Genomic DNA, 25,372 nt, shown 5'->3' with positions numbered 1-25,372 from the left:
CCCAGATGGCTCAAATGCTACGTGTTATGCAGTAGTGACTCTCACTGAGGTGCTTGAAGCTGAAGCTTTACCAAAGAATTACTCTGCTCGACAAGCTGAAATTGTTGCCCTTACCAGGGCTTGTGAATTGGGAAAGGGTAAATACATTACGATACATATCGATAGTGCTTAGGCTTTTAACACTGTCCGTGTATTTGCAGCTCAGTGAAGAAACAGGGGTATGGTCACCACGGCGGGTAAACCCATTACCCATGAGAAGCTAATTTTGAATTTACTAAAGGCAGTTTTATTACCAAAGACAGTAGCCGTTTGTAAATGTGAAAGGGCATATGAGGAAACAAAGAGAGCGGTCAGAAAACAACACCCATACACAGAATCTCACTTGAAAGAGGAAGTTAGTATTGACACAGAATTACTGAAGGAAAGTCAGCTTAGAGCTCAGATTAAGGAAGTTACTAGATGGGTTAAGATGGGAGCCGCTGATAAAGGAGGAATTTGGCACAAAGGGTACCTACCTATTTTACCTTAGTTACGGTTTAAATAGGCTGTTGTATTGATACCTGGGCAGAGCCAGGTATCAAAGGGGGGATGGGTAGTTGTGGTCTAGGATAGGACACTTTGTGGCCTATTGGATAATAAACTATTAAATAAAAAATTCTAGCTAACAATTAGGCATAGAAGTTAAAGATATCATCAGACAGAACAAATGAGAAACTGTTTGGTAACCAAACCTGTATGTCCAAGATTTTATACACTACAGGTGAAATACAGGAGAAGGCGATTCACTCAATCCAGTCCCTGAGGAGAATAGACGGGAAGCAGCCCTGTTGGGAGGGGCCATACCAAGTATTCCCGGTGACAGCCTTCACGTTGAGAATAGCTGAAAGAGCTACCTGGGTGCATATCACACATTGTAGGAGGGTAAGACACACTAACACTGTCGAACAATCACAGGGGTAGATTCCTTTATACCCGACCTTTCCCCGCTGTGAGCGTTCATAGAAGTGAAAGTATGGCTTGGCCTCTGGCTGATGATATGTTCTCTGGGAAATGGTGGGGCTTTACAGGAGTGCTGGTTGGTCTGAGCTGTCTTATTGTGGGAGCAATATATTCCTTAATACACCATGACCCATCCGAGAATTCAGATGGTAACTTGATCCATAGTTAGACGATGAGGATGTTGTATTAACCAAGCATAAGAGATCACTTAATCTGGATAAACAGGAAGTGAGAGTGGAGATTGGGAAGGATGTCTCAGTTGAGTCCTATGTAGACCAAATGGGGTCTCTGACTCCTTGGCAGTCTAGGACTATGAGCCATTATGGAAAATATCTGTACAGGTCCCTGTGTAGTTCATGGACACAGGTCATAGCTCACACAGTGAGAGAGGGCTATATGAATCCACATACCCAGTATGGAAGGAGGTGGAGTATAGTGAAGGTAAAGGTTTCAGTTGACACCCTAGTGCCATTCCTGGAAGTAGAAGTTAGGGCAGATGATAGCTCTATAGTCAGCCAGAATACAAGCAGAACCCCAGAAAAAAACAGATACTAACAGCAGAGTCGTCCTGAGCCAAGGGCCGGTGCGGATAGTGCAGACAAAAGATCTTAAGGAAGTGATTGAGGTGGAAACTGGTTATGGGGTTCTAACCTATGGTTAGAATAGATTCAGTATACAGCCAGATCAATAGCGTAAAAAGAATGTTAGGCCTGCGCCACAGCAAAACCTCAGTTGACAACCATTCCCTTTCCATTTGATGGAATTGATGCACCCAGGGGAATGGCCGGTATGGTAAAGCTGTTCATGAGGGCAGGAAAGCCAGACAGTGACAGTTGCATTATCTATATCCCTATGTGCCGATTACAGCCAGACTTCACCCTTTCACAGTTACAGGAGGACATTATTATGGTATGGCTCGCTACATCACACGGATGGGACGTAGGGGAAGTAATAACATGCAATAGGACAGAGAATGTTACAATCGACGGGACAATGAGGGACATGACTGGCAGATGAAAGGCCTAAAGTGGATCTTTAGTGGTTTGTGGAGGTGTAAGACTGTGGCCTAACCTGCCTCCCAATTGGCCTGGCAGTTGTGCACTAGTGCAGTTAGGCATGTCCTTCACCCTTACCCAGAGCCCGGTAGAAGAGAGAGGAGTGCTCCGTCAGGATCTTTTGCCAATAGAGTTTACATTAATAGCATTGGAGTTCCAAGGGGGTTACTTGATTAGTTCTGGATTGGAATCAAGCATCTTGATAACTGGGGGGATGACACAGCTCCAGACAGATCAGTGACCAAGGCCCTGGCAGAGAACTGGGGAAGATAATGCTCTAACAAATTGGTTTGATAGTGTGTTTGGGAAATGAAGAAATGTCATGATCACTGTGTTTTGGGCAACCTTCACCTGTGTGACTGTGTTAGTTTTGTGCGGATGATTCCGGTGTGAAAGGTTCTCATTTCCAGGACTCTGGGGAAATCGATGACGCAACAGATGGTGAGTTACGGGCCGATTCCGAGCTCTGACCAGTGGAATGAAAAATACATGACTCTAGACCTAGCAGATGGATCTGGCTCCTTTACATACGAAGAGCCTAAGTTGGATGAGACCATTTCTGATGTTTAGGGATTTTAGTTTGTTTCTTGTTTTCATGTTTAGACTGTTTCTTTGATGAAGATTGTAATGAAAATCCCGATAAGAAGAGTTCTGATGTAGGCCTAGAACAGTCAGTGTAAATGCATGTATTGGTTTCTGTTAGGTTGTATTTGGATAACAATAAATATTTCTAATAAAAATTAGATGTGTGCTTTTTAATATTTTTAATAAAACTAGATGTGTGCTGGATGTATAATATTTAGTCAAAGGGTGGATATGTTGAAGTATTTTTAGCAAATATGACTAAATAATGTATACATTGGGCGTAGAGTTATAATATAATTCACAGAGTGGTCTGTCGTCTATTAAAATAATATGTTGGTACATAGGCCAAGAGGAAGGGTCAACAGATAACTCATGATCACAGTGAAACTAACAACAGGAAATATGTCTGGTCCTCAACCAGGGAGGGGAGAAACCGTTGGCCGTGCAGTAGATTGTGTAACATATGGTAGCCGAAGATAACCAATGTGTATGTGTTGGAATGGAATTGAAATGCAGCTTTGTCATTGTCTGAGAGGAGGAGGGACATTTATGACGAAATGAGAGGTATATCAACCAATGTTCAGGAAATGATATGCAGAGCTCCCGAGAATAAACGTCACTGACTATTTTTGGCTGGTCTCCGTCTGTTTCATTTCCCCCAGAACCTTACAAACTCTGGGTACAGACTGAGTTTTTAATTGAATTGGTGAAAACATAAGAACTAAATTCATCTAACAAGGTTGCCCTTGAAAGGAAGCGGCTGAGTACTCAGAACTGGCTGCGTAGTGCAAGGAAGCTGGCTGGAATCCTGTCATCTACCCCGTAGAAGTGGGATGCAGAGGCTTCTTGGGAACTCCAACAATCCGCCTTCTCAAAGGCACAGGAATGGCAGAAGCGAAGCTGAAAAAGGCACAACAGAGCTGGCAGAGAAAGGGGAAGGACAGGAGTTGGGGAACGAAGAACTAACATCTAGTGCAGGGGTGTCAAACTCATTTTCGTCTTAAACGAGTTCCAGAGGGCTGCACTGAAAATATGTTATATTTTCTTGCCGTCAGAATTTCCGAAGCTCCCTGATTGTCTCGTGAACTGTATGAACTGTATGAACTGTATCAGCCCATTATTATTTCGACACAGTTTAGATTTGGTTTTAGTCATTTTCAAGTATATTGACCTCGTGTCTCCCCCCCCAAAAAAAACAATTCCAAATATAAACTTACTCAAACAACCTGCGGGCCGGAATGGAGCCCCTCACAGGCCGAATCCAAGCTGGTTTACGACACCATTGAAGGTGTGACAGGCAGCGATGCCCAGCAGGTAACTACTGCACCTACCTACCTGTATAAAGTATGATCTTTAATGTAGTTGTTTTCTCTTCCTCCCTTTACTCCTCTCTTTGCCTCTTTCAGCATCAGCTGAAAGATGAACAGATGTTGTCATAGGGACAATTCAGGCAATTGACTGACATATAAACAGCATCTCAGAACAATCTCACCAAAAATACATTCAGTTCCATTCAATGAAGATTAATTCATACTTTCGTTAACCTGATATTCAGGCTCCCAAAGAGAACAACTCAGAACAATGTGTCAAAAAAAAATGAATTACTTACAATGGAAGTGAAGACACAGCAAAATTGATGAATGTTGGTATGAGTCTTCACAATACACCCTGTACTTGTTTTTAATCCTTGCTTATTGGGTAGACTTCACTAGTACTCTATAAAACACTCCATCATAAGAGTCCATGTGCTGACTGTATAAAGCCAGTTGTTAATAAGTGTGAATTACGTCTCTGTAATAGTAATTCAGTTGAAGGTGTGTGGACTTGGAGATCCCCTTGGCTCCTGTAACAATTCAAAGAGTGGAATAGTCTGGCACCACCTATTGGTGGCCTATTACATAAGCTTGATGACTGCCTTTACTGTGTTTCTCAAACTCGGTCCTGGGGAGCCCAAGGGGTGAACATTTTGGTTTTTGCCCTAGCACTACACAGCTGATTTAAAATAATCAAAGCTTGATAAAGATTGATGACTTGAATCAGCTGTGTGGCGCCTTGGTAAAAAACTAAATGTGCACCCCTTGGGGACACCAAAAACAAGTATGGGACATGTTGGTCTATGACATCTGTTAAGTTATTAGTATAATATTGTTTTGCATCCCTTACAGAGGGTTCAAGTAGCATTACCTTATCAAGCATCTTTGAGAGGACACTGCTGTCCTCCATCCTAGCTAGATTACAACTACCTAGTAGCCTACAATTATCTGTTTCCATTGACCAATGATGTCTGCTAAACCATCATTTCTCATTTTAAAGCAGCCTTTGTTTTATGAGGTAAACACACCCTTTATGAGGGGATCAAATAAAAGTCTGTGTAAAGTCAAGGAAGGTACCAATGTTTTCCTTGTAATAGACCGTCTCTATCAATGCACATCACTGTGCATTTTTTATGAGGGTCACCATCTTCACATCCCAGTGATTTAACAAGTAAAAAAACAAAAACCGTCAGACGAGGTATCAAATAGAAGATGAGTGATTAAATCTAGTCAGACTGGGCGATGCTATATATATATATATATTTCAGAAGATTGCTGCTCCCTTTCAAGCCCAATTTAAAGTTTGAAGAAGTAAAAAGGAAGTAAAAGTTGTTCCACCAGTCTCCTTCTTTTGATCTGTCACAGTTAGAGCTGTTAGTGCCATGAGATACCGTGATTAGAGAGAATTGCTCAAATTCTGAAGAATCTATAGGAAACTAAAAAGCATTCTGAAACCACCCTATGAGCAAATAGACTTATTAAGGTATGAGAGACAAGCTATCCCTGCTATGTTCAATTCTTCATGTGATGGCTTGTTAAAGTACACTGAACAAAAATATAAGCTCAACATGCAACAATTTTAAAGATGTTACTGGGTAATAGTTCATATTAGGAAATCAGTCAATTGAATTAAATTCCATGGGTGGGGAGCCAGGCCTAGCCAAATAGAATGAGTTTTTATTACAGACAGAGATACTCCTCAGTTTCATCAGCTGTCCGGGCTGTTGATCTCAGATGATCTCAAAGGTGAAGAAGCCAGATGTGGAAGTCCTGGGTTGGTGTGGTTACACTTGGTCTGCGGTTGTGAGGCTGGTTGGACATACTGTCAAATTGATGTTGGAGGTGGCTTATGTGTCACGGTTTTCTTCCTGGGAAGGAGAGGCGGACCAAAACGCAGCGTGGTTGAAGTTCATGGTTCTTTAATAAGAAAACTCAAACATGAACAAACTACAAAACAATAAATGTGAAAACCGTAACAGTCCTAACTGGTGCATAAAACACAAAGACAGGAAACAATCACCCACAAAATACCCAAAGAATATGGCTGTACACAACCCCATAAATCTACAAAAACCCCTAGACAAGTCGAAACACATAAATCACCCATGTCACACCCTGGCCTAACCAAAATAATAAAGAAACAAAGATAACTAAGGCCAGGGCGTGACAGTACCCCCCCCCAAAGGTGCGGACTCCCGGCCACACACCTAAACCCATAGGGGAGGGTCTGGGTGGGCGTCTGTCCACGGTGGCGGCTCTGGCGTGGGACGTGGACCCCACTCCACCATAGTCTTAGTCCGTTTTTGTAGCATCCTAGGAACGGCGACCCTTGCCTCCGACCTAGGATTGGCAACCCTACTAAATGGCCCCACTGGACTGAGGGGCAGCTCCGGACTGAGGTATCTCAAGACTGAGAGGTAGCTCAGGCTGGTTGACGGCTCTGGCAGATCCTGGCTGAATGGCGGCCCCTGGCGGATCCTGGCTGAATGGCGGATCCTGGCTGAATGGTGGCTCTGACGGATCCTGGCTGAATGGCGACTCTGGCGGATCCTGGCCGACTGGCGGCTCTGGAAGATCCTGGCTGACTGGCGGCTCTGGAAGATCCTGGCTGACTAGCGGCTCTGGAAGATCCTGGCTGACTGGCGGCACTGGAAGACCCTGGCTGACTGGCGGCTCTGGAAGATCCTGGCTGACTGGCGGCACTGGAAGATCCTGGCTGACTGGCGGCTCTGGAAGATCCTGGCTGACTGGCGGCACTGGAAGATCCTGGCTGACTGGCGGCTCTGGAACATCCTGGCTGACTGGCGGCTCTGGACGATCCTGGCTGACTGGCGGCTCTGGCGGCTCCATGCTGACAGACGGGAGACTCTGGCGGCTCATGACAGACGGGAGACTCTGGCGGCTCATGACAGACGGGAGACTCTGGCGGCTCATGATAGACGGGAGACTCTGGCGGCTCATGATAGACGGGAGACTCTAGCGGCTCTGGACAGACGGGAGACTCTAGCGGCTCTGGACAGACGGGAGACTCTAGCAGCTCTGGACAGACGAGGCGCATTGTAGGCCTGGTGCTGGTGGTACTGGGCCGAGGACACGCACCTCAGGGCGAGTGCGGGGAGGAGGAACAGGGAGTACTGGGCTCTGGACACGCACAGGAAGCCTGGTGCGGGGGGCTGCCACCGGAGGGCTGGTTCGTGGAGGTGGCACTGGATAGACCGGACCGTGCAGGCGCACTGGAGCTCTTGATCACAGAGCCTGTCCAACCTTACCTGGTTGAATTCTCCCGGTCGCCCTGCCAGTGCGGCAAGGTGGAATATCCCGCACTGGGATGTGCAGGCAAACCAGGGACACCATGCGTAAGGCTGGTGCCATGTACGCAGGTCCAAGGAGACGCACTGGAGACCAGATGCGTAGAACCGGCTTCGTGGCACTTGGCTCGATGCCCACACTAGCCGATACGAGGAGCTGGTATGTACACTGTGCTATGCACCCGCACTGGGGACACCGTGCGCTCCACAGCATAAAACGGTGCCAGCCCGGTCTCTCTCGCTCTCCGGTAAGCACAGGAAGTTGGCGCAGGTCTCCTACCTGGCTTCGCCATACTTCCTGTGTGCCCCCCCCAAGAAATGTTTGGGGCTGACACTCGGGTTTCCAGCCCTGCTTCCATGCTGCCTCTTCAAACCGCCACCTCTCCGCTTTGGCTGCCTCCAGCTCTGCCTTGGGGCGGCGATATTCCCCCGGCTATGTCCAGGGTCCATCACCGTCCAACTCGTCCTCCCATGTCCACTCCTCCTTGCGCTGCTCCTGCTGCCGCTTCTCCTGCTGCACCTTGGGGCGGCGACACTCCCCTGGCTTTGCCCAGGGTCCTCTCCCGTCGAGGATTTCCTCCCACGTCCAGAAGTCCTGATTGCCACGCCGCTTGGTCCTGTTATGGTGGGTGATTCTGTCACGATTTTCTTCCTGAGAAGGAGAGGCGGACCAAAACGCAGCGTGGTTGAAGTTCATGGTTCTTTAATAAGAAAACTCAAACATGACCAAACTACAAAACAATAAACGTGAAAACCGTAACAGTCCTAACTGGTGCATAAAACACAAAGACAGGAAACAATCACCCACAAAATACCCAAAGAATATGGCTCCCAATCAGAGACAACAATAAACACCTGCCTCTGATTGAGAACCAATCTAGGCAACCATAGACTTACCTAGACACCTAAACTGAACACAACCCCATAAATCTACAAAAACCCTAGACAAGACGAAACACATAAATCACCCATATCACACCCTGGCCTAGCCAAAATAATAAAGAAAACAAAGATAACTAAGGCCAGGGCGTGACATTATTGTAGCGAAATTAACATTAAATTCTCTGGCAACAGCTCTGGTGGACATTCCTGCAGGCAGCATGCCAATTGCACGCTCCCTCAAAACTTGAGACATCTGTGGAATTGTGCTGTGTGAAAGAAATTCACATTTTATAGTAGCCTTTTATTGTCCCTGGCACAAAGGTGCACCTGTGTAATGATCTTGATATGTCACACCTGTCAGGTGGATGGTTTAATTTGGCAAAGGAGAAATGTTCATTAACAGGGATGTAAACAAATTTCTCCCAAAAATTTGAGAGAAATACGATTTTTGTCTATATGGAAAAATTCAAGGATCTTTTATTTCAGTTTATGAAACATGGGACCAACACTTTACATGTTGCGTTTATATTTTTGTTCAGTATGTGATACTGCCATTTCTGTTGAGAGGCACTCAAACACAGAGTGCCACTTAGATGTTTGTTAGGCTGCTGGGGTTCTGTTAGCAGGGCTAGGGGTTTCAACATACCTCTTCCATTACAATATTCATGATATACAACATCCTGTGGTGTAATTGTTTTGTCCTCAATTTTTTGGGTCCTCAATTTTTCTTTCAATTTCTCCACAAAGCCAGTTTGATGTTCTAGTCAAGTCTCTGCAAACTTTTTCGCAAAGTAACAACCAAGTAAGCAAGCAAGCCCCAAAGACCACGCAAGCCACAGTGCCTGATTGCTCCAACATGTTACCAGACTTTACCATGGTGCAATTAATTGACATTCTCAAATCAAATTAACCTTGCTCATCTCAGAAAATGAAACCCTCTTGTTCTGAATCAGTGACTGTACACTTACATCATTGTAATTGTTAAATGTAAAAGACACTAAAAATAAGTGGTGAGAATATTTAAACAAATTAAAACCATTGATGATTCACAGCTTTTTAGTCAACACATGGCCTATGTAATATGGCCATACCCATTTTACCACAATGACCACCATAGTAGAACCACGATGAATGGCAAAGCATTATTAAGAATATCATTATAACCCTTGGCTTCAGCCTGTGAAGTGAACCTGATATTACAACGTTTATCCTAATCAATAGGAATCAGATTCATATGCCAGTCAGATTTACATAACTCGCTTTCCAGACCCTATTAAATTACTCAAGAACAAACTCCATTGACCTTTACATCGTAATGTGTTACTGTTGTTTGCTTCAAGAGACACGGTGATACAATATATGGCATATAAATTACATATAATGAATTATACTGTAGGATTTCTATAGTATATGGAGATAGAAGATGGGTTGTGATAATAAAGATACATTTCCGTTCTCTGCAAGTTAATGGACAATAAAGTATTGTTCTTCTTCTAAGACAAAGGCAGCAGCACAATAAACATGAACGGAATAACGGACGATGACAATGCACTTTGAGTGATATTGTTTTTCCCTCCTCCAGTGGAAGATCATTATCACTCAGTTGTTTCTTATTATGTGGCTCAGCGGACCCTCACATTAGCAAGCGTTCTGAACAGCGTTCAGTACCAGCTAAACAGGCTGAGAGTGAGGGACTGTAGTGTACGCTTCAGCAGCCTAAAGCACTCTAATACATACAGGAACAGCCTTCCACTTATACATTACCACTCAAGTGCTTCTGTTGGAAAGAAACGCAATAGAGGCATCCATTCTGTAGAGTTCCAGAACACGAAGGTAGAGAGGATGATTAGAATGTGATTTAGAAGCACCAGTCCAGTGCACTCCAGAATGCTTTAAAAGACAATTAAGCTGTCTAGTCACGAAAACCGACTATCACAACTCAATCGATTTAAATCAGAGGATTAATTTGGTGTATTAGTTGTCTGTGACTAAAGCCCACTAGAGTAACCCACAGATCCATGCACAAACTACAAATCTGCTTTCATGAATTCTAAAATGCATTTTTGGAATCCCCCTGAGTGGAATAGACAAATAGATTTGTCAATATGTCAGATTGTGTGGTTTGCTTACACCAGATGGCCGTCTTTCATATGTTCTCTCTGACTTGGTGTAAAATGCTGATTAATGCAAAGAGATCCTGGCCCGCTCCCAGTGTGTGTGTGGGTGTGGGTGTGTGTGTGTGCCCGCCAAGCTCACCCTTCGTTAATTGCTTCCATCCTCTGCTGAAATAAGAGGCTCTTGTGAGCCATGCTCTGCTATCCACCCCCATTGAAACAACCAGAGACAGAGCTGTAGGAATTAATGCAGAAGAATTCAAACCCCTGAAATAGAGGACCTGTCATACATTATTCAACAGACAGACATGCAGGCTGTGTCTGTGTGAATATGTGTGTGTGTGTGTGTGCATACGTGTGTGTGTGCGTCCTTTTGTGCCTGTGTGTGTGTGTACATACCTGAGAAAATATTACTATTTTACCCCCAGTATATAACACGACGGAAGCAGAAACAAGTAAACCATGGTAAGTCAACCTTGGGGCCAGTCGATAACCAGGCCTCTGCATTGGTCTGTCAGTGTTCAGACAACCATGGTTTAAAGTTGTAATCTGGGATTAGTACATCGATTCTAGGACTTTTTAATTAGTTATACAATATATTGCCATATATTAATGAAGTATATAACTTAAAAATTCCTCAGTTCAACTGTTTTAACCCATTAGAAACCCCAAATAAAATATTATTTTACTCCAACACACAAAGGAAAAAGGCAAATCAAAGGCAAAAAAATATTTTTAAATGACACTATAAGGATTATGGGAGAGTGTTATTCCAAGGGTTGGGATGGAATAAAGGCCAGGATTATATCCAATCTCCAGTTTTCAGCTATGCAAGGAGAGACGGAAGAGAACAGAGAGCTGAGGAGAGGACTGAAAGGAAAAGAGGAGAGAAGGGGAGAGTTGAGAGAAGAAAGGAGAAGAAATGAGAGGAGGATGGATGAGAGAAGAGAAGAGAAAGAGAGGGGAGGATTGAGAGAAGAGAAGAGAAAATAGGGAGATATGGAGAGCTGAGATTACAGGAGAGGCACTGGCAGGGAGAACTGATTTCCTGTCTAGCGTTCTCCAGCTTGCAATGAATGCATACTGCCTCTCATTGATTTGACTTTGCAATTCGAGTAGAATCATATTGCAGAGGTGGGGATAGGGAGGGGGCAGGGGGCATAAAGGATGCAAAGGCAAGACAGAATTAAAATCCTGGCTGCCATACTCTATACCAGTGTCATGCCCTGACCTTAGATATCTCTGTTTTCTATATATTTTGGTTAGGTCAATGTGTGACCAAAGGGTTGTTTGTATGTCTAGGGGTTTTGTATGTCTATGTTGGCCTGATATGGTTCCCAATCAGAGACAGCTGTTTATCGTTGTCTCTGATTGGGGATCATATTCAGGCAGGCCTTTTTCCCACTTTCCAATGTGGGATCGTATCTATGTGTAGTTTCTTGTCAGCACTATATTGTATAGCTTCACGGTTCGTTTGTTATTTTGTTAGTTTGTTCAGTGTTCATTCTTTTAATAAAGAGAATCTACACATACCACGCTGCGCCTTGGTCTCCTTCATACGACGAATGTGACAACCAGGTTGAAGGACAAAGTGTAAAAGTAAGATTTTCTCCACTTATTTTCCTTTACCCTCGGGATTGAAGCAAAGTTTAAACATCTTGTTAACCTCTTGCGTCCCCCCGACACGCAGGCGTCCCATCTAGACATCTGGAAATGCAAATGCGCTACGCTAAATGCTAATAGCACTCGTTAAAACTCAAACGTTCAGTAAATCACACATGCAGGGTACTGAATTAAAACTACACTCGTTGTGAATCCAGCCAACAAGTCAGATTTTTAAAATGCTTTTCGGCGAAAGCATGAGAAGCTATTATCTGATAGCATGCAACGCCCCAAAAGACCTGCAGGGGACGTAAACAAAATAATTAAGCATAGTCGGCGCTTCACAAAACGCACAAATAAAATATAAAACATTCATTACCTTTGACAATCTTCTTTGTTGGCACTCCTAGATGTCCCATAAACATCACTATTGGGTCTTTTTTTCGATTAAATCGGTCCATATATAGCCTAGATATCGATCTATGAAGACTGTGTGATCAAGGAAAAAAACATCGTTTTATAACGCAACGTCATTTTTTTCAATTAAAAAAGTCGACGATAAACTTTCACAAAACACTTCGAAATACTTTTGTAATGCAACTTTAGGTATTAGTAAACGTTAATAATCGATCAAATTGATCACGAGGCGATGTATATTCTATAGCTGTACGTCTTGAAATAATGTCCGGGTAAATAATATCCGGTCGGAGACCGGAAGAAATGGGCTGTCTCTTGTTCGTTTGACCAAGAAACAAAGCCCAGGCAAATGACAAGACTGTTGACATCGTGTGGAAGCTGTAGGTATTGCAACCTCGGCCCAATTTAATGTGGTTTCTATTCAACAATACGTTCAAGTGGCGCATTGATATATTTTCCCATTTTCAGTGATCAGATTTTCCTGCGCTTTTCGATGAAACACACGTTCTGTTATAGTCACAGCCGTGATTTAACCAGTTAACCAGAAATGTCTGAGTGTTTTCTATCCACACATACTAATCATATGCATATACTATATTCCTGGCATGAGTAGCAGGGCGCTGAAATGTTGCGTGATTTTTAACAGAATGTTCGAAAAAGTAGGGGGTAGGATCAACAGGTTAATTATGGTCCATTCCAGTGTTTGATCACAACTTGATTGCTGTGAGCTGATCAATGTTGGATGTGTCTCCCTTTGCTTTTAAACTGAGATCATTTGTTTTCTCAAATCCATCCACATTACAAATTATTACATTCAATTGTTCTATTGACAATTACACCATGAAGCTTAATGATCATAATTAAGGTTTCAAAGCTATTCTTAGATTTTGTTTTTGTCTTGACATGGTTAAGAATAGATTGGTAACTTTTTCTAATTTGGCACACAGAAACTAGAGGCCATGAGTACCTTGGTCAAAAAGAATGGCACCGATTGGTCTATACAGTAGGCAGTAGGTGGTGCTGGTATAAGCAGTCTCACTTAAACCCTCATATCCGCCATATCCGCCAGGGGTTGATGATCTATTTAAGAATGTAATGGAATTTAAACGCAGTTTGGAGTTTATGAAGTCAGAAGTTTTACGCAGTCAGAAGAATTTACGCAGTCAGGAGTTTACGCAGTCAGAAAAATCCCCGAGCTGACAAGGTAAAAATCTGTCGTTCGCCCCCCGAACAAGGCAGTTAACCCACCATTCCTAGGCCGTCATTGAAAATAAGAATGTGTTCTTAACTGACTTGCCTAGTTAAATAAAGGTGTCAAAAATAGAATATATACCGATTTCCAATTGTTATGAAAACTTGAAATATGCCCTAATTAATCGGCCATTCCCATTAATCGGTTGACCTCTAGTTGTCATGTGTTGCTGCCTTGCTATGTTGCTGTCTTAGGTCTCTCTTTATGTAGTGTTCTGTCCCCGACCCCGCAGGAGGCATTTTGCCTTTTGGTATGCCGTCAACAAAATAAGAATTTGTTCTTAACTGACTTGCCTAGTTAAATAAATAAATAAAACTATAATGCAATAGTATTACCAGGCACCCAGGACACAAGCACTGTTGTGGAAAGCTGCTGCCATCCCATGACTGTCACGTTGTATAATGTTGTATAATGATAGGAGACATGTGCTTCTTGTCAGTAACAAACAACCACATCATGAACATTCAGGGACATGGGCAGCAATGAGGAGAAGGGTTTGTTCTCCAGGTCTTTAAAATTTAGTTTCCACCTGACTGAAATGCCCAAAGTAAACTGCCTGTTACTCAGGTCCAGAAACCAGGATGTGCATATAATTGGTAGCATTGCATATAAAACACTTTGAAGTTTCTAAAACTGTTCAAATAATGTCTGAGACTATAACATAATCGATATGGCAGGCAAAAATCCAAAGAACATCCCAGGCCCCAACATCCAATAGGTCCCAGGCTCTTATTATGGAAACCTATTGTTTCTTTGTAAATACGTCTCCCAGAATGCAATTCATATGGCTTCCACTAGATGTCAGTCTATGAATGAACAAGTATTTGGAGTCTTGGTTAGGAGACCACCTGAACAATATCAGTCGTTCGGCGCGCGAGGGAGAGGGCGTGCGCTTACTAATTTTCCTTTCCTATTTAACATACCACTTTCTGTATCAAAATATTATATTTTATTTACATTTTAGAGTACCTGAGGATTAAATAGAAACATTGTTTTACTTGTTTGGACGAAGTTTAGCAGTAGCTTTTTGTAGCTTTTGTTTTCAGGTTGAAGGAGTGGACTACTACCAAAACAACCATTCTGGGACCCATGGGATTGCAAAGAGAGGAAAATCTTCAAACTTAAGTGATTTATTAAATCGCTATTTGTGATTTTATGAAGCCTGTGCTGGTTGAAAAAATATGTAGATGTGGGGCACCGTCCTCAGCATGGTATCCTTCCGCCATAAAGCCTTTTTGAAATCGGACAACGCAGTTCGATTGACAAGAATTTAAGTTTTTAAATGATGAATGTTAAATATTACAATTATTTATTGGAATTGCACACCCTCTGATTTCATCGGATGTTGTTGGCTTGTGTCCCAAGATCACAGTCTAACCGGGGGCTGAACCTGTTTTTAATTCTCATTTTATTTATACAATACCACTACAATTCTCATTTTATTCTCATTTTATTTATACAATACCACTACAAAAAAACAAAAAGATTGTCCAAGCGTCTTCGACAGAGGGGATCAAGCTGATTCTATACCATTCTAGAGGCCACTTCATGAAGGAAGGCTTGATCATTAATGTTTTTTAGCAAGTGTCTGTGACAAATCAGGACATGTCGTTTCACTGTGCTGCCCTTACGAACACAGGCTGTAAAACAGTGATCACTAAGGTCATTACAGAAAACACCAGACTGATACCTATCAGGATTATTTGTGAGGATAACATTGAGGAGATTAGCCTTTTAGGCAGTCCCATTGCTTTAGGACTTGGTCAGGTGGTTTAAGCATGACCCAGTTTAGGTCACCTAGAAGGACAAATTCATACTTAGTGTAAGGGGCCAGGAGAGAGTTTAGGGCAGGTAGGGTACAGGCCAGTGCTGATGGAGACGATAGCACCCAGCAACAGTTAACCTCAAATAACTATTTGCAAGTTTAATGCTTAAAACCAGCAAATCAAATTATTTGGGGACAGAGCACTGAAGATGATCCTTGGTAATGATTGCCATTTCCCCACCTTTGGAAGATCTGTCTTGCCAAAAAAAGGTTATAACTGGAAAGGTTAACATCTGTATTCAAAACATTCTTCCCTTAACCACGTCTCAGTAATGACCAACACATTTGGATTGGAGCTGTGAACCAACACTTTCAATTGATCCATTTTAGGTAATAAGCTTCTAGTGTTAACATGCAGACAACTCAGGCTTTTACGAGAGCAGAAATCAGTGAAGCAGATATCAGAGCACTAGTCAGAATTGGGCCTAGCAACAGTAGATGGGCCAGGGTGTAAATGCACATTTACAGATATCATCAGCAGTAATACAATCAGGGCACAGCAGAAGACAGGGAGAGAGCTCTGCAATCTTGACATATTACATTTGAATGTGCATTAGATGGCAACAAGATCATATTTTACAGCAGTTTCATCAGGTAACATGAATACAAAGCCGGCAAGAGGTGGTTAGAATAGGATGGGAGGCCAAAAGTCTGTGTAACTAATATATAGTCAGAGTCCCGAGTATTATTCTCTGCGTTATTGTTGAAGTTCACCACTCGCTGCAAGTCCTCATGCTTCAGGTGTAACCTGTGCTTGCTTGGGCCAGCTCTCTTTTTGAAGGGAGGCATTATTAAACCATTCTCCTTGTATGACTGGTGGAGGAGAGTCAGGCGAGTTCTACTGATGCTGAAAGACAAATTTCAGATACAAATATTTTAGCGTTATTATACAATAGATAGCTGTAATCACTGTCAGACACACCTGGCTAGCTAGCTAACATTAGGCTATAACTAGCAATGCGAAATGGTTTTTTGAGCTATCACCACACACAGATCGTACATGTAATGTTAGCTAGCAAGCTAAGCATCTAACATCAGCTAGCAGGCCGACCATCTAAAGTCAGCTAAGCTACCTAACAGTAAGCCTTATAACTTGCAATGAAAATAACTTTCTGACAAAATTAGAAACATATATCTGAAGCTGTAGCTGAAAGCTTCAAGGCAGACTGCAACCCCTTTCATTAAATAAAATGTCCTGTGTCGTTTCCATTTTGTTTGTACAGCTTGCTTGGCCCGTTGTGTGAAGTCTCTCTTCACACTGACCATGTCCAATGCCATAAGAATCATCTACAGCTTTATCCCCCACTCAAACTATTACCCTTTTACCCGTCCTAGCAGAGCTGGTTAGGCTGTTTTCAGGTCATCCTGAGCATTTGTGACTAACTGTGCTGCTGGCAACAATTTAATTACGCTTTTTGGCAACGTTTACTGACACCGGCCATATTCAACAGGTGTTGAGTGTTCTTAAAATCCTCAGTTATTCTGCGCTCACACTCAGATGAGAGTGCTCTGATACAGTTATTGCAGTGACATTCTATTGAAATGGATACTTGCATAGTGGAGTCTTTTGTTAAGTTTTACAACACTATACATTGAAAATAAAGCTGCGTTAGACAGGATTACCTACACATACTGACCAGCTCAAATAGACAGAAGCGTGCTATATGGCATACCAATCCAAACTGATCTCTCGGCATTTCCAACCCACTCATTATCTCAGCCAATCATGGCTAGCGGGAAGGTTGCTGCTTTATCTGTAGCTTAACCAACTAAGCTCATTATTTAACCATGTTATTCCGATTTACAGATGGCATACAAGTTTGTTATTAAAGGGTCATGAAAGTTCACATGTTCAAGAAGGTGTTTCTGCCAAACAAACACATTTTGATGAAAGAAAAACACACATAGCTCTAAATGTCATAACCCTCTGAAGTCTTCAGTGGTGTTATGTGGACTGTGTCAATGTGAGTTCCATAGGAAGTGCACCCCTATTGATAAAACTAACAAAATGTACAGTGGTTCCTCCTTTAAAAGTTGCGAGCTTACACCACGGGACTTAGAGGTATCCAGCATCAAGGCTTCATTGCTCCAGACCACCACAAAGGGGAGTTAGAGCACTATACGTTATAACGATTCAAGAAAAAATGTACTATTGAGAGGAATATGTTAGTTAATGTGCATATTTTTTAGTCATAAAGTTAATTTATGAAAATCGCTATTTAGCAAGATAGTTGAATAGCTAACATTAGCCAGCTAGCTAGCTGATGTAATGACATGAGAATGACATTGTAATTCATGTTGTTTAATGTTTTAGGGACTCCTGAGAAAACCAGCAAACCAGGCTGTCATCTTGGGAAACAGTGGATGCAAAGAATCTAGCTAGCTAAAGCATTGACTGCAAATTGAATGTACAATTGTGTAAGCTTGCCTTGCCGTGCACTGCAGATAAAGTAACATAGCTAGCTAACTATTTACTTGCGTATTGTGTAGTGGAGGATAAAAATAACTGTATGCTTATGGATATGTAGCCGATCTGTGTATGGACCCTAAAACGTTAGTTCTGAACTAATATTCATACCAATCAATGAACCACAGCTATTATAGTTGTGTCAACTTCAAGTCTGAATGGCATTAATAAAGCCTATGGACTAAGTAGCATGCAAGTCCTATATATATGTACTGTAGTTATTACCATGCATGACATCCCCACATTGTAGCCGGTACATTGAATATATTCATACCAGGTGTATCAAAATACATTATTTTAATGATGCTGAATCTGCATGTGTGTATTACATTTATACACTTCAACATTGTTTACCACTCCCGCTCCTGGGACAACAATGATTACACATTGTAACTATGCAATAGACTAGAAACTTGATTTAAGTAAAGCTCATTTGTAATTCATATATACAGAATATAAACTGCATATCTCATTTCTCCCTGTTGGGGGATTGAAACCTGATCTTTAGCTAAATAGCCCAGTACTCTAATGCCGACCGTCATGTTATACAGTGCCATATTTTCCATTCCATCCTAACAGACACCCAGAGAGTTTTTGTTTTTTCATGGAATAGAAACCATAATATTAATCAAATTAATTAACCTCTCTAGGGTTAGCGTCCCATCTGGCCAACATCCAGTGAGATTGCAGAGCGCCAAATTCAAATACAGAAATGCTCATAAAAATTCAGAAAACAAAACATATTTTACATAGTTTTAAAGATTAACTTCTTGTTACACCAACCACAGTGTCATATTTATAAAATGCTTTTCGGGCGAAAGCATACCTAGCCCAGAATATACCTAGCCCAGAACATAGCCCAGTTGACAAATTAGTACAAACAGTAACCAGCCAAGCAGAAACGTGACAAAACTTAGAAATAGAGATAAAATGAATCCTTTACCTTTGATGATCTTCATATGGTGGCAATCAGAAGACATTCGTTTGATGAACTCTCTTTAAATCCAAAAACCTCAGTTTTTGCACGTTTTCTTCAGTAAACCACAGGCTCAAACGCAGTCAAAACAATCAGACAAAAAAAATCCAAATTGTATCCGTAAAGTTCATAGAAACATGTCACTGGCTTACTGGTGTTCTCTCATGCCGTCCCTGGAAGGGGTGCGTCACCTGAGTGGGTTGATTCACTGATGTGGTCATCCTGTCTGGGTTGGCGCCCCCCCCTTGGGTTGTGCCATGGCGGAGATCTTTGTGGGCTATACTCAGCCTTGTCTCAGGATGGTAAGTTGGTGGTTGAAGATATCCCTCTAGTGGTGTGGGGGCTGTGCTTTGGCAAAGTGGGTGGGGTTATATCCTTCCTGTTTGGCCCTGTCCGGGGGTGTCCTCGGATGGGGCCACAGTGTCTCCTGACCCCTCCTGTCTCAGCCTCCAGTATTTATGCTGCAGTAGTTTATGTGTCGGGGGGGCTAGGGTCAGTTTGTTATATCTGGAGTACTTCTCCTGTCCTATTCGGTGTCCTGTGTGAATCTAAGTGTGCGTTCTCTAATTCTCTCCTTCTCTCTTTCTTTCTCTCTCTCGGAGGACCTGAGCCCTAGGACCATGCCCCAGGACTACCTGACATGATGACTCCTTGCTGTCCCCAGTCCACCTGGCTGTGCTGCTGCTCCAGTTTCAACTGTTCTGCCTTATTATTATTCGACCATGCTGGTCATTTATGAACATTTGAACATCTAGGCCATGTTCTGTTATAATCTCCACCCGGCACAGCCAGAAGAGGACTGGCCACCCCACATAGCCTGGTTCCTCTCTAGGTTTCTTCCTAGGTTTTGGCCTTTCTAGGGAGTTTTTCCTAGCCACCGTGCTTCTACACCTGCATTGCTTGCTGTTTGGGGTTTTAGGCTGGGTTTCTGTACAGCACTTTGAGATATCAGCTGATGTACGAAGGGCTATATAAATAAATTTGATTTTATGTCAAACGATGTTTATATTCAATCCTCAGGTTGTTTTTTAGCCTAAATGATCTATTATATTTCAGAAATGCATTTGCGCATGAAAAAGCTCTGCGACACGGTAGGGTCCACTAGTTCAGACTGGTCTTACTCCATCATTTATAAGAATACAAGCCTGAAACGATTTCTAAAGACTGTTGACATCTAGTGGAAGGCATAGGAACTGCAAATGGAGTCCTAAGTCAATGGATACTGTAATGGCATTGAATAGAAAACTACAAAACCAAATAAAAAAACTACTTCCTGAATGGATTTTGCTCAGGTTTTCACCTGCTAAATCAGTTCTGTTATACACACAGACACTATTTTAACAGTTTTGGAAACTTTAGAGTGTTTTCTATCCAAATCTACCAGTTACATGCATATCTTATCTTCTGGACTCTAGTAGCAGACTGTTTAATTTGGGCATGCTTTTCATCCAAAATCCCGAATGCTGCCCCCTACCCTAGAGAAGATCAAGAACAAGTTCTTATTTACAAGGACAGCCTACTCATTCCTCCCCATAGGGGAATTGAACCCCGGTCTCCCGCGTCTCTGGAAATGCCAATATGGAAGACTATGAAATGCTTCTCAAAGATGCCCTCTGGTGGTCAAACTAGCACTAACTTGCAGTAACAGAAAAAATGGCTGACAATTAAATGACGTGCCACAGAATGCTGCGGCAGCCCACAAGGTGTGCTGCAGTATGACACAACTTATATAGAAGCAACCACAGTATGGTTGCATTAGACATGTGAGGTATAGTTGAAGTAGGAAGTTAACATACACTTAGGATGGAGTCATTAAAACTTGTTTTTCAACCACTCCACAAATTTCTTGTTAACAAACTATAGTTTTGGCAAGTTGGTAAGGACATCTACTATGTGCATGACACAAGTAATTCTTCCAACAATTGTTTAAAGACAGATTATTTCACTTATAAATCACTTTATTTTTTAGTCAGAAGTTTACGCACACTAAGTTGACTGTGCCTTTAAACAGCTTGGAAAATTCCAGAAAATGATGTCATGGCTTATTCTGATTCGCTACTTGACATCATTTAAGTCAATCATAGGTGTACCTGTGTATGTATTTCAAGGCCTACCTTCAAACTCAGTGCCTCTTTGCTTGACATCATGGGAAAATCAAAAGAAATCAGCCAAGACCTCAAAAACTAAATGGTAGTCTGGTTCATCCTTGGGAGGAATTTCCAAATGCCTGAAGGTACCACGTTCATCTGTACAAACAATAGTATGCAAGTATAAAAACCATGGGACCACGTAGCTACCATACCGCTCAGGAAGGAGATGCATTCTGTCTCCTCGAGATGAACAGTACTTTGTTGCGAAAAGTGCAAATCAATCCCAGAACAACAGCAAAGGACCTGGTGAAGATGCTGGAGGAAACAGGTACAAAAGTATCTATATCCACAGTAGTCCAATATCGACATAACCTGAAAGGCCGCTCAGAAAGGAAGTAGCCACTGCTCCAAAACCGCCATAAAAAATGCCAGACAAGGGTTGCAACTGCACATAGGGACAAAGATCGTTATTTTTGTAGAAATGACCAATTTGTGGTGAGAACTGAAAAAGTGTGTGCGAAAAAGGAGGCCTATAAACCTGAGTCAGTTACACCAGCTCTGTCAGGAGGAATGGGCCAAAATTCCCCAAACTTATTTTGGGCTACCCCCCTTGTGTAAGGCTACCCGACATGTTTGATGTAATGGAGGTGATGGTGGTACTTGGTAACTTAAAGATATTAGCAGCAGGTCATGATGAGATTGGTGCCTCAAGTGAAATCAGTGTCTTCTAATTTACAGTACCAGTCACAAATTTGGACACACCTACTGAGGGTTTTTCTTTATATTTACTATTTTCTATGTTGTAGAATAGTAGTGAAGACATCAAAGCTAGGAGATAACACATATGGAAATAACCAAAAAAGTGTTTTATATTTTTGATTTTTCTAAGTAGACACCCTGTCATGCCCTGATCTGTTTCACCTGTCCTTGTGCTTGTCTCCACCCTCCACACCATCACACCTCCTCCTCAATGCTTCACAGTGGGAACCACACAGGCGAACATCATCCATTCACCTACTCTGCATTTCACAATGACACGGAGGTTGATACCAAAAATCTCAAACTTGGACTCATAAGAACAAAGGACAGATTTCCACCGGTCTAATGTCCATTGCTCATGTTTCTTGGCCCAAGCAAGTCTCTTCTTGTTATTGATTGTTCTTCGTAGTGATTTCATTGCAGAAATTCGATGATGAAAGCCTGATTAACGCAGTCTCCTCTGAATAGTTGATGTTGAGATGTGTCTGTCTGTTGAACTTTTTGGAGCATTTATTTGGGCTGCAATTTCTGAGGCTGGTAACTCTAATGAACTTATCCTCTGCAGCAGAGGTAACTCTGGGTCTTCCTTTCCTGTGGCGGTCCTCATGAGAGCCAGTTTCATTATAGCGCTTGATGATTTTTGCTACTGCACTTGAAACTTTCAAAGTTCTTAAAATCTTCCGCATTGACTGACCTTCATGTTTTAAAGTGATGATGGACAGTCGTTTCTCTTTGCTTATTTGTGCTGTTCTTGCCATAATATGCACTTGGTCTTTTACCAAATAGGGCTATCTTCTGTATACCACACCTACCTTTTCACAACACAACTGATTGGCTCAAACGCATTAAGAAGGAAATTCCACAAATTAACTTTTAACAAGGCACACCTGTTAATTGAAATGCATTCCAGGTGACTACCTCATTAAGATGGTTGAGAGAATGCCAAGAGTGTGCAAAGCTGTCATCAAGGCAAAGGGTGGTGAATTTAAAGAATCTCAAATATAAAATATATTTTGATTTGTTTAACACTTATTTGGTTACTAGGTCATTCCATTTGTGTTATTTCTATCACATTTTAGGGAAGACCCAGATGAATACGGTGTCAAAGTAACAAAAGTTTATTACTAGAACAGGGGGCAGGCAAAACAACAGGTCAAGCGCAGGCATAGGTCAGTAATCCAGATTAGAGGCCAAAAGGTACAGAACGGCAGGCAGTCTCAGGGTCAGGGCAGGCAGAGGTCAATAATCCAGTGTGGTGTGACAAGGTACAGAACAGCAGGCAGGCTCAGGGTCAGGGCAGGCAGAATGGTCAGAACCAAGAAAGCTACAAAACAGGAACTATAAACAGACAGGCTCAAGGGGAAAATGCTGGTAAGCTTGACGAACTGGCAGCAGACAAACAGAGAACACAGGTATAAATACACCGGGGATAATAGGGAAGATGGGCGGCACCTGGAAGGGGGTGGAGACAATCACAGAGACAGGTGAAATAGATCAGGTGTGACAATTTCATAGTTTTGATGTCTTCTCTATTATTCTGCAATGTAGGATATAGTAAAAATAAAGAAAAACTCTGTCCCCAGGGAGATCGAGAAAGAGAGAGATATGCCGGCGGCATGCTACTACATCGACATGCATTTAATAATGTCAGAAGGCTACTGCATCTGCTATACAGACAATTTGTATTAGCATATGCTTCAAGTTCCAGCTGAAATGATTCCAAAATTACTTCTGGTCCCGAACAGTTGCGCATCAAAACTTCAAAATTACATATTATATGTCGACTAAACTGGTCAAACTAAGTGCAGAATCAAGCTTTAGGATGTTCTAAACGTACAAAACCATTCTCAAATCTATCGGACAAACGTGCTTCTTCTCAGGCATTCTGGAACAAAGGAAGGTCTGTCCTAAATGTGCGCTCTAGTCTCCAGGTATTTTCTCGCGACATCCACTCTTTCGCCTCCCAAAGGGTCAAAACTCGCGGGATTTGCACAATTAAATGCTGTACTGAATGAGGACATCTAGTGGAAGACATAGAAAGTTTCTCCAGATCCATAGCTGGTTGGGAAGGGTGGGGGCGATGACGTCAAAGTTGCCCCAAGTTTCAGGCTCCCAAAAATAGTTTGGGAGATTGCCTGCCCTGTGAGTTCTGCTATACTTACAGACATAATTCAAACGGTTTTAGAAGCTTTAGAGTGTTCTCTATCCAATAATCATTATTATATGCATATGTTAGCAATTTTGGACAGATTTGTTTTCAGTTTACTATGGGCACGCAATTCATCCAAAGGGGGCAGTATTCTGCTGAGCCTTAACAGGTTTTAAAGAAGGTTATTTTGTATAAAGATGAGCAATATATTGTTAGATTATAGGAGTAACTCTGGCCTACCTGAGAGATTCTTCCTTACTTCAAGTTCAACTGTTGGAGTCAGTTGGAGCATCAGTGCCCACTGCCTTTAAATCATAGGCATGCATTAGCTAAAGCTTAATAATAGCTTCCCCACAACAAACATTCACAAAAGTTTCTAAATATTATTGGGGTAATATCAAATTAAGTCAAGCCATTGTTTGTAGGTATTATAAGAGCAGGCTATTATATTGCAGAAAACACAACATTACACTTGCAACTTAATTTGGCCAAAGGAAATGGCTCAACAGAATGAAATAAAACAATAGCGAACTGGTTTAAAACTTTGAACAGGCTATGTTGCAGCAATTACCAACAAAGGTAAGTGCATACCTTCCCCTATAAATGACAGAAATAGGCTAATGCTATTTATTTCATAACAGACCTACTTACAACCTATCTTAAACTATCCTAAATATGGAACACACAATTAAAAAGACAGATCCAATTTTATTTGGCTAAATCAGCAGAATAAAAAAACTAACACATTTTGCATATTTAAAAAACTGGTTTCGATAAATATTCTTACAATAATAACAATGATAACAATAATAATGATATAACAAATTATTATAATTAAATGTAAGTTCCAAAATTGCATCCTACCTGAATAGGAAGTTTTGTTGGCATTTGGCCATGCCAACATTCTTCTCATTTTCCAATATAACAGCTTGCAGATACAGTGCAGGTATAGCCTACTACATGATTAGATTATTATGGACAAAACTGTGAGATTCTTTTTATTTGTGAAATGGCAGCCAAGCATCGATCCTCAAATCATATCACATGATATCATCATACGACTCTCCATATTTATTGACAGGAGCATTAACCTCATCGCTACGCACTTCACCACCCTGTGAAGTTCATCATAATGTATTTAATCTGTAGCCTAATAAACTGCATGCTTTCCCATGATGTCATGACATTTATTTATCTGACATTTAGGCTGCATTACTGCATAAAAAGGTTTGACGGAAATCGGGTTAATGTCAAGCCATTTTGACGATAACATATATTTTGGATGAATGTGCACATGGCTACAGGAGACTTGTGAAGTAGCCTAATACGACTGGTTATGTTTATGCCACATATAAAAGGTACTGAATTTGAAAAGTTAAATGATACATATTTAGGCTATATTGAAGCATTATGTTCTAGGTATGCAAGGAATAGTCAATTGGATTGGAGAGGAGGCAGTGCATGTGTTAAGCTATCCTGAATAACGGAGTCTGCCAGGAGCATATGTGACCACATTATTATAGAACGACTTGGGAGACAGCGGATTCAGTATCAGATTTAAAAATACAGCCAGACTGGC

At 41.8% G+C, this 25,372-nt stretch overlaps 1 long non-coding RNA gene across 1 annotated transcript; it reads left to right on the top strand.

Moving 5' to 3' along the window:
- The first annotated feature begins 416 nt into the window (after window positions 1–416).
- Window positions 417–19,795, top strand: LOC135561886 (uncharacterized). The gene is made up of 2 exons (XR_010459739.1): window positions 417–3,953; window positions 19,398–19,795. It is a non-coding gene; the product is annotated as an uncharacterized LOC135561886 (long non-coding RNA).
- The last annotated feature ends 5,577 nt before the right edge of the window (window positions 19,796–25,372 follow it).

Source organism: Oncorhynchus nerka, linkage group LG18, assembly GCF_034236695.1.
Source record: "Oncorhynchus nerka isolate Pitt River linkage group LG18, Oner_Uvic_2.0, whole genome shotgun sequence".
Classification (NCBI taxonomy): domain Eukaryota; kingdom Metazoa; phylum Chordata; class Actinopteri; order Salmoniformes; family Salmonidae; genus Oncorhynchus; species Oncorhynchus nerka.
The sequence above is the reverse complement of the archived record's forward strand: the minus strand, read 5'-3'. Positions and strand labels throughout refer to the sequence as shown.